The sequence below is a fragment of the Stegostoma tigrinum genome, chromosome 3, assembly GCF_030684315.1.
Source record: "Stegostoma tigrinum isolate sSteTig4 chromosome 3, sSteTig4.hap1, whole genome shotgun sequence".
Taxonomy (NCBI): Eukaryota; Metazoa; Chordata; class Chondrichthyes; order Orectolobiformes; family Stegostomatidae; genus Stegostoma; species Stegostoma tigrinum.
The window spans coordinates 95,529,369-95,542,022 of record NC_081356.1 but is presented as its reverse complement, the minus strand read 5'-3'; the positions used below and the strand labels follow the sequence as shown (position 1 = coordinate 95,542,022).

The following is a 12,654-nucleotide window of genomic DNA, read 5'->3' as shown; positions in this document are numbered from 1 at the left end:
GACTGTCAGAGAATTCAGCAAAATATAGATAGATTCGAGAGTTGTGTGGAGAAATGGCAGGTGGAGTTCAATCCAGGCAAATGCGAGGTGACGCATTTTGGGAGATCCAATTCAAGAGCGAACTATGTGGTAAGTGGAAAAGCCCTAGGGAAAATTGATGCACAGAGAGATCTGGCTGTTCAGGTCCATTTCAGATGGCAACTCAGGTGGATAGAGTGGTCAGGAAGGCATATGGCATGCTTTCATTCATCGGGGTATTGAGTACAAGAGTTGGCAGATCATGTTACAGTTGTATAGAACTTTGGTTTGACCACATTTGAAATACTGCGTACAGTTCTGGTCACCACTTTACGAATAGGATGTGGATGCTTTTGAGAGGGTGTAGAGGAGGTTCTCCAGGATGTTGCCTTGTATGGAGGGTACTAGCTGAAAAGAGGTTGAGTAGATTAGGATTATTGACATTCAAAAGACGGAGGATGGGGGCACCTGATTGAGGTCTACAGAATCATGAGAGATACAGACAGGGTGGATAGCAAGAAGCTTTTTCCCAAAATGGGGACTCAATTACTAGGGATCACAATTTCAAGGTGAGAGGGGAAAAGTTTAAGGGAGATATGCATGGAAAATTCTTTACACAGAGGGTGGTGGGTGCCTGGAACGCGTTGCCGGCGGAGGTGGTGGAGGCGGGCACGATAGCGTCATTTAAGATGTATCTAGACAGATACATGAATGGGCAGGGAGCAGAGGAATACAGATCCTTGGAAAACAGGTGACAGGTTTAGATGAGGATCTGGATCGGCGCAGGCTTGGAGGGCCGAAGGTCCTGAGCCTGTGCTGTAATTTTCATTGTTCTTCTTTGTTATTTGTTCTTTGATTCCTAAAGTGTTGTTAATTTCATTTATTTAATAAACAAGGTTGCAGTACAAGGTAATTTATTACAACAGAGGTAGTACATCTTTGGAAATCACTCTGGATTGATGATTTAAATAATGAAAGAACTTGAATTTGCACAGTGCCTTGGGACACCACTACCATAACCAACACCGCCTGCAGTGCTGAATCATTGATACAGTCAAAAGAAGCTTTTAGCAAGGTGAACATTTGTAGTGTAGCAAATGCAGCAGTGAATTTGAATTCAATAAAGCCCCGTTTGCCCATTTCTGAAGAAGGGCACCACAAAATGTCAACTTTCCTGCTCCTCTGATGTTGCCTGGTCTGCTGTGTTCCTCCAGCTCCACGCTGTGTTATCCCCCACAGAAGTTGTTTTTCAGATGTTTATTGAGAGATAAGTCTTAGCCTAGGACTGGCAGACATTTCTTGCTCCTTTTTGAGTTGTAATGTGAGGTATTTGAGCCACCTAAAAGGACAGACAAGATCTTGGTTTAATACTCTCATGTGGAAAATAGCACATCGTATGGTCTTTAGTACTATGTGCTTAAATCTGCTTTTGAAGGTGGAAGACACAGGATGGTAGTGGAGGGTTGCTTTTCACACTGGAGGACAAAGACGAACAGTGTGCCACAAGGATCAGTGCTGGGTCCACTGCTTTTCATCATTTATGTAAATGACTTAGATGTGAACATAGGAGGTATGGTTAGTAAGTTTGCAGATGACACCAAATTTGGAGATGTAGTGGACAGCAAACAAGGTTACCTCAAAGTTCAATGGGACCTTGATCAGCTGGGCAAAGAAATGGCAGGTGGAGTTTAATTTAGATAAATGTGAGGTGCTGCGTTTTGGTAGGGCAAATCACAGCCGGACTTGAACCCTTAATGGTAAGGCCCTGGGGAGTGTTACTAAACAAAGAGACCTTGGAATGCAGGTTCAAAGCTCATTAAAAGTGGAGTCCCAGATAGACAGGCCAGTGAAGAAGGCATTTGGTATGCTTGCCTTTATTGGCCAGTGCATTAAGTATAGAAGTTGGGTGGTCATGTTGTGACTTTACAGGACATTGGTTAGGCCACTTTTGCAATTCTGATCTCCCTGCTGTAAGTAGGATATTGTGAAACTTGAAAGGGTTTAGAAAAGATTTACAAGGAAGTTGCCAAGGTTAGAGGGTTTGAGCTATAGGGAGAGGCTGAATAGGCTGGGGCTATATTCCCAGGTGCATCAGAGGCTGAGGGCTGACCTGATAGAGGTTTATAAAATCATGAGGGACGTGGATAGGGTGAAGAGACAAGGTCTTTTCTCTCGGGTTGTGGAGTCCAAAATTAGAGGGCGTTCCTTTAAAATGAGAGGGGAAAGAATTAAAAGGGATCTAAAGGGCAACTTTTTCAAGCAGGGGGTGGTGCGTGTATGAAATGAGATGCCAGAGGAGTTGGAGACTGATACAATTACAACTTTTAACAGGCATCCGGATGGATATATGAATAGGAAAGGTTTAGAGGGATATGGGCCAAATGCTGGTGAATGGATCTAAATTAATTTAGGATATCTGCTCACATGGACGAATTGAACCGAAGGGTCTGTTTCCACACTGTACAGCTCTCTGACTGTATCTATGATTCTAAGTTCTTGGAGAGCAGTCTGAATCCATAGCTTTTGAGCTCAGAAGTAAGAGTGGTACCACTGACTTAAGACTGACAATTTATTACCGAAACCATGTGGACAGAGGCTTTGAATTAGTCTACCAAGTTTACCTTTTGGCTGTAAAATTAACAGACTTTATTAGGGAGAGTTGGGGTTAATTGAAACTTGTTATCTAGCGTTTCTGTCTGATGGTCAGTGGCTAATAATAAGGGTAATCATGGCAGGCCAAGCAGCATCTCAGGAGCACAAAAGCTGACATTTCGGGCCAAGACCCTTCACCCAGAATGAAGGGTCTAGGCCCGAAACGTCAGCTTTTGTGCTCCTGAGATGCTGCTTGGCCTGCTGTGCTCATCCAGCTTCACACTTTGTTGTCTTGGATTCTCCAGCATGTGCAGTTCCCATTATCCCTGATAAGGGTAATCATTATCCCTATCAAATAGGAACATTCTTGGCTGAAAATAAATTACATGTATCACAACAATATAATGAACGATAATGCATCACTGCATGTTTTTAGAGTGTATACCATTCTTGGTGATATACCCTTGTCATTACTAAACCTTATAAATCCTAATGAAAGATCCCATATACTTTCTTCACTGTCCTGTTTGTCTGTGCTAAAACCTTCAAGGATCTATGAGCTTGTACACTAAAGTCCCCTTGTTCCTCAGCACTTCCTAAAGACCCACTATTCATTGTGGATATTCTTCCCTTATTAGATCTCCCAAAATGCATCACCTCACACTTATCAGGATTAAATTCCATCTGTCATTGCTCTGCTCAGTTCACCGCTTGGTCAATATCAGTCCATCCTCATCGCTATCAATAACACACCATTTTTTGTGTTATCTGTATGTGCATTCAAATCATTAACAATTGTACATAACAAACTGTAAGACCTCCAGAACCAATCCCTGAGGTACACTGTTGTTCACAGGTTTCCAATTATAAAAACAACCCTCCACAATCTTACTTTACCTCCTGTTTGCAAGATAGTTTTGGATCTAAATCTGTCAACTTGTCTTGGATCCTTTGAACTCTTACCTTTTGGACCAGCCTCCAGTATGGGACCTTGTCAAATGCCTAACTAAAGACCATGTAAACTACATCAACAGTGCTACCCTCATCAATTTATTTAGTCACCTTTTCAAAAACATCAATTAAATTAGTCAGACTGGATCTCTCTTTAACAAAGCCATGATCAATCCTACATTTCTGTGTGTTAGTTCTGCAGTTCCTCAGAGTTTCTTCCAATAATTTTCCTGCCACTGACTTCAGAACTGGTTTGGAATTACCTGGCCTTTTCCTGATGCCCTTCTTGATAAAGGAACATTACCTATTCTCCAATCAACTGGCACTTTATTAAATATCTTGATCAAGGCCTCAGAAATCTCTTACCTTGGCTCTCATAGCACCCTGGGATACCTCTCATCAGGCACTGGGCATTATTGCACCTTTATGCTCACTAAAACATCTAATACCTGTTTGTGTATTATGCCATATCCAGGTTCTATACTGCGAAATGTAATTGCACCCTTTTCATTCTTTATTTCCAGCCAGATTGATTCTGTCCTTGAACCCTCTGGGACATCTTTATTCTCCAGTTTTGTAATAACCTCATTAAACAAATACTGCCACCCCTTCTTGTCTTCCTTTGCTATCTTTTCTGTAACCCCACACTCTTATTTACTTAGTGCATTCAGGTATATGTGCACTAAACCTGATTAAGTCTTCATAATAGTTCTCCCTTACTCTGACCTCACCTATTGACTATTCACCTGCTAGTGTTACATGTCTCTCCTAGTATTTTGTGCACCCTGACATTCTTTTCTACTATTCCTATACTCAGTTCTATTCAAGTGCAACCTGCCTGGCTTGTGCTAATGCTATGTCCCCCGCAGCTGGTCCCAATGTTGCAGGAATCTAAAGCCTTTCATGCCATGCATTTATATGCCTTATCTTTCTAGTTCTTTAATCACTTGCACTTGGCATCAGAAGTAATCTGAAAATTACTACATTCAAGCTCCTGCTTACTAATTTTCTACTTAGCTCCCTGAGTTCTGATTTCAGGAGAACATTTGTCTTCCCACTCAAGTCATTGATACCAATGTGCACCACAACTTCTAACTATTCACCCTCTCCCAGAGTAGCCTGCAAACACTCTGTAATATCATTGACCCTGGCATTTTGGAGGCAATCCACCATCCAAGAGTCATGTCTATGTCCACAGAAATGTCTGTCTCTTCCTTAAACAAACAAATAACAAATTTTCCTTTCTTTTTCCTCCCATCCTATTTAGCAGATCCATTTGTGATACTGCAAACCTGGCTCTGACTACATTACATTGAGGAACTAACACCTTCACCAGTGCCCAAAAGCAGAAACCCATTTGTGAGGGGGACTTCAGGGGTTCTTGCACTATCTACCTATTTCTCTTTGATTGCCTGGTGATCAACAACATAATTACAGAAGAATAGACTATTTGGCTCCTCGAACCTGCCCTGCTATTCAGTTTGATCATGGCTGACCTTCTGTCTCAATTCTTGCTTTTTCCACAAATCTGTCTTGATGCCTTTAAAATCTAAAAAAAATCTATCTCTTTCTTGAATAATGTTCAGTAACTTGGCCTCCAGAGTCTCCTGTGGTAAATAATTCACTGCTGTTCGAGTGAAGAACCTTTTCCTCAGTGTCCTTAATGGTGTACCTAGTGCCCTGAGACTCTGTCCCCTGATTCTAGAACCCCCAGCCCAGTGAAAGCATCTTCTCTGCATCTATCTGCCCAGTATTAGAATTTTATGGTTTTCAATCAGATCACCTCTCACTCTTCTAAATGCTAGTAAATACAGGCTCGAGCTGAACAAATTTCTGTTCAAAAGGACGGTCCTACTATCCCTGGTATCAGCATAGTGCCTCTCTTTCTTAGATAAGCATATTAGAACAGCACATCATACCTCAGTTGTGATCCTGTGTACATCTACACTACCTAGTACTATGTAAATTTCCTTCTTGTATTCACCACGAAGTGTATAACTTCACAGTCAGCCATGCCATTTGTTCACCCACTCACTCAACTTGTCCAAATCACCTTGAATTCTCCTTCCACTCCCCTTGCAACTCACTGTCCTGCATAACTAGATGTTATTGGCAACCTGGAAATATTGCAGTTGGTTCTCTCATCCAGGTTATTTGTAAACATCATGAATAGTTTGGACCCAAGAACTGTTTCTTCCAATATTCAATTAGTCACTGCCAGCCACTTGTAAAAAGATCCATTTATTTCCTCCGAAGATGGAGAGAAAAGAAGATAGGTGGAGAGAGTATAGGTGGGGAGGTAGGGAGGGGAAGGTCTTCCCTGGACTGACCTATCCCCTCCCTACCTCCCCACCTAAACTCTCTCCACCTATCTTCTTTTCTCTCCATCTTCGGTCCGCCTCCCCCTCTCTCCCTATTTATTCCAGAACCCTCACCCCATCCCCCTCTCTGATGAAGGGTCTAGGCCCAAAACGTCAGCTTTTGTGCTCCTGAGATGCTGCTTGGCCTGCTGTGTTCATCCAGCCTCACATTTTGTTGTCTTGGATTCTCCAGCATCTGCAGTTCCCATTATCTCTCATTTATTTCCTCCCTCTGTTTCTTCTCTGTCAAACAATTCTTGATCTATGCTGATATATTACCCCCATCCCATGTGCTTCACCTTTGCCAACTAACCTCTTATGAGAAGCCTCATCGAATGCCTTCTGTAAAACCAAATATACCGCCTCCTAAAAGTTTATCATCTGTTCTACTAGTTACATCCTTAAAAACTGTCAGTAGGTTTGCTAAGAATGCTTTGTCCTTCATAAACCCATGCTGGTTTTGTCCAATCTTATTAATGTAACTACTGATGTTAGGCTAACTAAACTGCAATTCTCTTTTTTCGTTTCATCCCCATCTTTTGAACAGTGTGATTACATTTGCCACCCTCCAATTTGTAGCGACTGCTCCAAGATGGAGTTTTGGAAAATGACCAACGACTCATTCAATATCTCCTGGGCTACTTCCTTTAGTGATTGGGATAGACATTATCAGGCCCTGTTGATTTATTATTCTTTAACCTGTTAATTTCCCCAACACTATTTTCTGACTATATTGATGTTTTATCCTCTGACTAAACCCTTGGTTACTGACATTTCTGAGGGATAGTCTTTGGCCACTTTTGTGAAGAAAATAACCAAAGTATGTGTTCAACTCTTCTGCCATTCCTTTGTTTGAATTATACTTTCTCCAACTTCTGACTGTCACGAATCTACATTTGTCTTTACTAATCTTTCTCTCTTCATGTATTTATTTATATGGCCAGTTTCTGTGTTGCCTAAATTTTACTGTAAAAATGTTCATAGTCTCACCCATTTCCTTTCTACCTCTGTGCCCTGAAGCTGTGTGTGAATATTTCTATAAACATGCTATTCAGGTAACTCACAGTCTCACAGACCGAGCCTCAGCCACAGTGACTCCAGCAATCACTCAACCACTGAAACCCAAATCTCAAGGCCCTACAGCTGGTAGTATTCCTGCACATGTGGTCATTTGAGATAGGAATATTGCCCATCGCTATGCACATATTACAGGCTACACATTCTACTTGACCAAATTGAGTTGCCATCTCCTAAGATTATTTCCTTTATATTGACTTTACATTACTGTGGATTGATTATGTTGCTTAATGAAAGTGCCCTGACCTTTCCTTACTTCATGTATAGTTACTTATTTAAAAATAGCATACTGAACAAACTTACTGCACTTTAACGACAGTGCCTAATAAAGGATTCTTGCCTACATTGACTTTGCAGATTTTTTATGATGCTGTCAGTGTTTCTTTCAGTCTCCTTTTGAACTCATCTTTGGCTGGTTCTGAATAGCCAAATGGTGCGTCTGTCTAACACGTAGATGAGATACATAGGCCTCGAGATTTAACCATGATTTATAAGTTGCTCTGAACTGCTCACTTGCAGGTCCGTTGCCGTTCCATCTCCAGGTAAATGATGTGAGTCTGAAGACCCACCCACAATTTAGCCTTGGTCCTGGCTGTAGGGTTTCTTTTCAAATTAAGGCTAACATACCATTTGCCTTCAAAACAGCTCGCTGTACCTGCATTCTTGTCTTCATGATTGGTATATAAAGACCCGGGCTACGTTGAGCATCAACAATTTCCCATCAATCACATTTAAACAAAATTCTGTCTGTTTCTCCAAACAAAATGGATAACATCACACATGCACGTTGTACTGCATCTGCCATACATTTGCCAACTTATCCAACTTGTCTAAGCCACCCTGAGTCCCCTTTACAAGTTCAAATTAAAATTAAAATTTAAAAATATTCAAAAGCTGCCCTTCGGTCTACTGTCAATTATCAATAAAGTGATAGAAGTGGTCATCAACAGCACTACTTGGTTAGCAATAACTACTCAGTTTGAGTTCTGATAGAGTCATTCAGCTCCTGACCTCATTGCAGCTTTAGACCAAACATGGACAAAATAGCTGAACTCCAGGTATGAGTCACTGGCTTTGACATCAAGGCAACATTTGACGGAGAGGCAGCAATGAGCTCTGGCAAAACTAGAATCAATAGGAATCAAAGGAAAATCTCTCTGCTGGTTGGAATTACATTTAGCAGAAAGGAAGGTCTTTTGGTTGCTGGAGGTCAGTTACCTCAGCTCCAGCACATCTCTACAGGAGTTCCTTAGGGTAGTCTCATAGGCCCATCTTTAGTTGCTTAATCAATGATTTTTTTTCACCATAAGGTCAGAAATGGGAATGTTTGCTAGATATGGATGGACAGACAGACCAAGTGTTTTGGGGAAAAAACGGGAAAGTGGACAGAAGGATTATCATTGGATCAGCCCTGATCGCATTCAATGGCGAAGCAATCTCAAGAGGCTGAACGCCCTACTCCTGTTGCTATTTTGCGTGGCCTTATGATTGCACACTGCTCAGCGCCATTTTTAGAACATGGAACATAGAACATTACAGCACAGTACAGGCCCTTCGGCCCTCGATGTTGTGCCGACCTGTCATACCGATCTCAAGCCCATCTAACATACACTATTCTATGTACGTCCATATGCTTATCCAATGACGACTTAAATGTACCTAAAGTTGGCGAATCTACTACCGTTGCAGGCAAAGTGTTCCATTGTCTTACTATTCTCTGAGTAAAGAAACTACCTCTGACATCTGTCCTATATCTTTCACCCCTCAAATTTAAAGCTATACCCCCTCGTGCTCGCCATCACCATCCTAGGAAAAAGGCTCTCCCTATCCACCCTATCGAACCCTCTGATTATTTTATATGTTTCAATTAAGTCACCTCTCAACCTTCTTCTCTCTAATGAAAACAGCCTCAAGTCCCTCAGCCTTTCCTCGTAAGACCTTCCCTCCATACCAGGCAACATCCTAGTAAATCTCCTCTGCACCCTTTCCAAAGCTTCCACATCCTTCTTATAATGCGGTGACCAGAAATGTACACAATACTCCAAGTGCGGCCGCACTAGAGTTTTGTACAGCTTCACCATAACCTCTTCGTTCCGGAACTCGATCCCTCTATTAATAGAAGGTAAAACACTGTATGCCTTCTTAACAGCCCTGTCAACCTGGGTGGCAACTTTCAAGGATCTGTGTACATGGACACCGAGATCTCTCTGCTTATCTACACTGCTAAGAATCTTACCATTAGCCCTGTACTTTGCCTTCTGGTTACTCCTACCAAAGTGCATCACCTCACACTTGTCTGCATTAAACTCCATTTGCCACCTCTCAGCCCAGCTCTGCAGCTTATCTATGTCTCACTGCAACCTACAGCTTCCTTCGTCACTATCCACAACTCCACCGACCTTAGTGTCGTCTGAAAATTTACTAACCCATCCTTCTATGCCCTCATCCAGGTCATTTATAAATATGACAAACAGCAGTGGACCCAACACCAACCCGTGTGGTACACCACTAGTAACTGGTCTCCAGGATGAACATTTCCCATCAACTACCACCCTCTGTCTTCTTTCAGCAAGCCAATTTCCGATCCAAACTGCTATATCTCCCACAATTCCATTCCTCCGCATTTTGTACAATAGCCTATTGTGGGGAACCTTATCGAACACCTTGCTGAAATCCATATACACCACATCAACCGGTTTACTCTCATCTACCTGTTTGGTCACCTTCTCAAAGAACTCAATAAGGTTTGTGAGGCACGACCTTCCCTTCACAAAACCGTGCTGACTATCTCTAATCAATTTATTCTTTTCTAGATGATTATAAATCCTATCCCTTATAACCTTTTCCAACACTTTACCAACAACTGAAGTAAGGCTCACTGGTCGATAATTACCAGGGTTGTCTCTACTCCCCTTCTTGAACAGGGGAACCACATTTGCTATCCTCCAGGCATCTGGCACTATTCCCGTAGGCAACGACGAGTTAAAGATCAATGCCAAAGGCTCGGCAATCTCCTCCCTGGCTTCCCAGAGGATCCGAGGATAAATCCCATCCGGCCCAGGGGACTTATCTATCTTCACCCTCTGAAGGATTTCTAATACCTCTTCCTTGTGAACCTCAATCCCACCTAGTCTATTAGCCTGTATCTCAGTATTCTCCTTGACAACATTGTCGTTTTCTAGAGTGAATAATGTCGAAAAATATTCATTTAGTGCTTCCCCTATCTCATCTGACTCCACACACAACTTACCACTACAATCCTTGATTGGGCCTAATCTTACTTTCCTCATTCTTTTATTCCTTAAATACCTATAGAAAGCCTTAGGGTTTATCCTGATCCTGTCCGCCAACGACTTCTCATGTCTCCTCCTGGCTCTTCTGAGCTCTCTCTTTAGGTCTTTCCTGGCTACCTTGTAGCCCTCAAGTGCTCTAACTGAGCCTTCACATCTCATCCTAACATAAGCCTTCTTCTTCCTCTTGAGCAGAGATTCCACTTCCTTCGTAAACCATGGCTCCCGCACTCTGCAGGTTCCTCCCTGCCTGACAGGTACATGCTTATCTTGGACACACAGGAGCTGTTCCTTGAATAAGCTCCACATTTCTACTGTGCCCATCCCCTGCAGTTTCCTTCCCCATCCTATGCTCCCTAAATCTTGCCTAATCTCATTGTAATTGCCTTTCCCCCAGCTATAACTCTTGCCCAGTGGTATACACCTATCCCTTTCCATCACTAAAGTAAACATAACAGAATTGTGATCGCTATCACCAAAGTGCTCACCTACTTCCAAATCTAACACCTGGCCGGGCTCATTACCCAGTACCAAAGCTAATGTGGCTTCGCCCCTTGTTGGCCTGTCTATATACTGTGTCAGGAAGCCCTCCTGCACACACTGGGCAAAAACTGACCCAAATATAGTACTTGAACTATAGTGTTCCCAGTCAATATTTGGAAAGTTGAAGTCCCCCATGACAACTACCCTGTCTCTCTCACTCCTGTTGAGAATCATCTTTGCTATCCTTTCCTCTGCACATCTGGGACTATTTGGACACCTATAGAAAACTCCCAACAGGGTGATCTCGCCTTTTCTGTTTCTAACCTCAGCCCATACTACTTCAGTTGACGAGTCCCCAAACATCTTTTCTGCAACTGTAATACCGTCCTTGACCAACAATGCCACACCTCCCCCTCTTTAACCGTCTTCTCTGTTCTTACTGAAACATCTAAATCCTGGAACCTGCAACAACCATTCCTGTCCCTGCTCTATCCATGTCTCCGAAATGGCCACAACATCGAAATCCCAGGTACCAACCCATGCTGCAAGTTCACCCACCTTATTCCAGACGTTCCTGGCATTGAAGTAGACACACTTCAAACCAACTTCTTGTTTGCCGGTGCCATCTTGCTTCCCTGAAACTTTATTTTGGACCACCCTACTCTCAACCTTTTCTATAGTCGAACTATAATTTTGGTGCCCATCCCCCTGCTGAATTAGTTTAAACCCACCCGAATAGCCTTAGCAAACATTCCCCCCAGGATATCGGTACCCGTCTGGTTCAGGTGAAGACCATCTTGCTTGTAGTGGTCCCACCTACCCTGGAAAGAGCCCCAATTATCCAAGAATCCAAAACCCTCCCTTCTGCACTATCCCTGTAGCCACATGTTCAACTCCTCTCTCTCCCTATTCCTCACCTCACTTTTTGACTCCTTAAATGCTGAAGCAGGGTTAAAAAGCAGAAGATCTGGATAATATCCTAGCTTGCGCTGATGAGTGGCAAGTGATATTTGCTCTGTACAAGTACCGGACAGTAATCATCTTTGACAATGACAAGAAATAATCTAACCATCAACTCTTCATATTCATCTGTGCTGCCATCACTGAACCTCCCAATACAATATGAGGCTAACGATTGCTAAAAAATGAGCTGCACTAGCCACATAAATATAATGGCTACAAGAGCGGATCAGAGGGTAGTAATATTTCAGTGAGTGACTCATTTTGTGATTCCCCAAAGCCTTAAATCATCAAATGACAGGAATGTGATGGAATACTCCCTTCTTGCCTGAATGAGTCCAGCTCCAACAACACTCAAGAAGCCTGATATCGTGCAGGATAAAGCAATACACTTGAATGTCACCACATACACAAATATTCACTTCCTCCGTCACTGACGCACAGTGCAAACAGTAAGCACTGTCTACAAGATGAACTGCAGAAATTCACCAAACTTCCTTAGTCATCACCTTCCAAACCCATGGCCATCCAGAAGGACAAGGGCAGCAGCTACCTGGGAACACCACCACCTGCAAGTTCCTCTCCAAGCTATGTAATGAATGAATGAATAACTTTTATTTCCGTATTTATCCAGGAAGATAGAGTGAAGGATTTAGGCCCGAAACGTCAGCTTTTGTGCTCCTGAGATGCTGCTGAGCTTGCCGTGTTCATCCAGCCTCACATTTTATTATCTAAGATAGAGTGTAAGGTGTTTTGTCACCCCAATTTGGCACCATTTTGAGTTGTGCAAAGAATAAAAGGAAATTACTTGAATAGACTTAATCTTCTGCTAAATTGTGTTTGAAGCATACTTCCAGGACTTCTGCAAGGTCTCTATAAGGTGTTGCGGGCCTCAAGAAGTCCCCACTCTGGGTGCAGCAACA

The 12,654-nt window shown here is 42.6% G+C and overlaps 1 long non-coding RNA gene across 1 annotated transcript in view; it reads right to left on the bottom strand.

Moving 5' to 3' along the window:
- Positions 1–922: 922 nt before the first annotated feature.
- LOC125451127 (uncharacterized) overlaps positions 923–12,654 on the bottom strand; it is a 115,456-nt gene continuing 103,724 nt past the window's right edge. The window contains exon 6 of the long non-coding RNA XR_009445638.1: positions 923–1,357. This is a non-coding gene — a long non-coding RNA (uncharacterized LOC125451127). The remainder of the gene's footprint in view (positions 1,358–12,654) is intronic.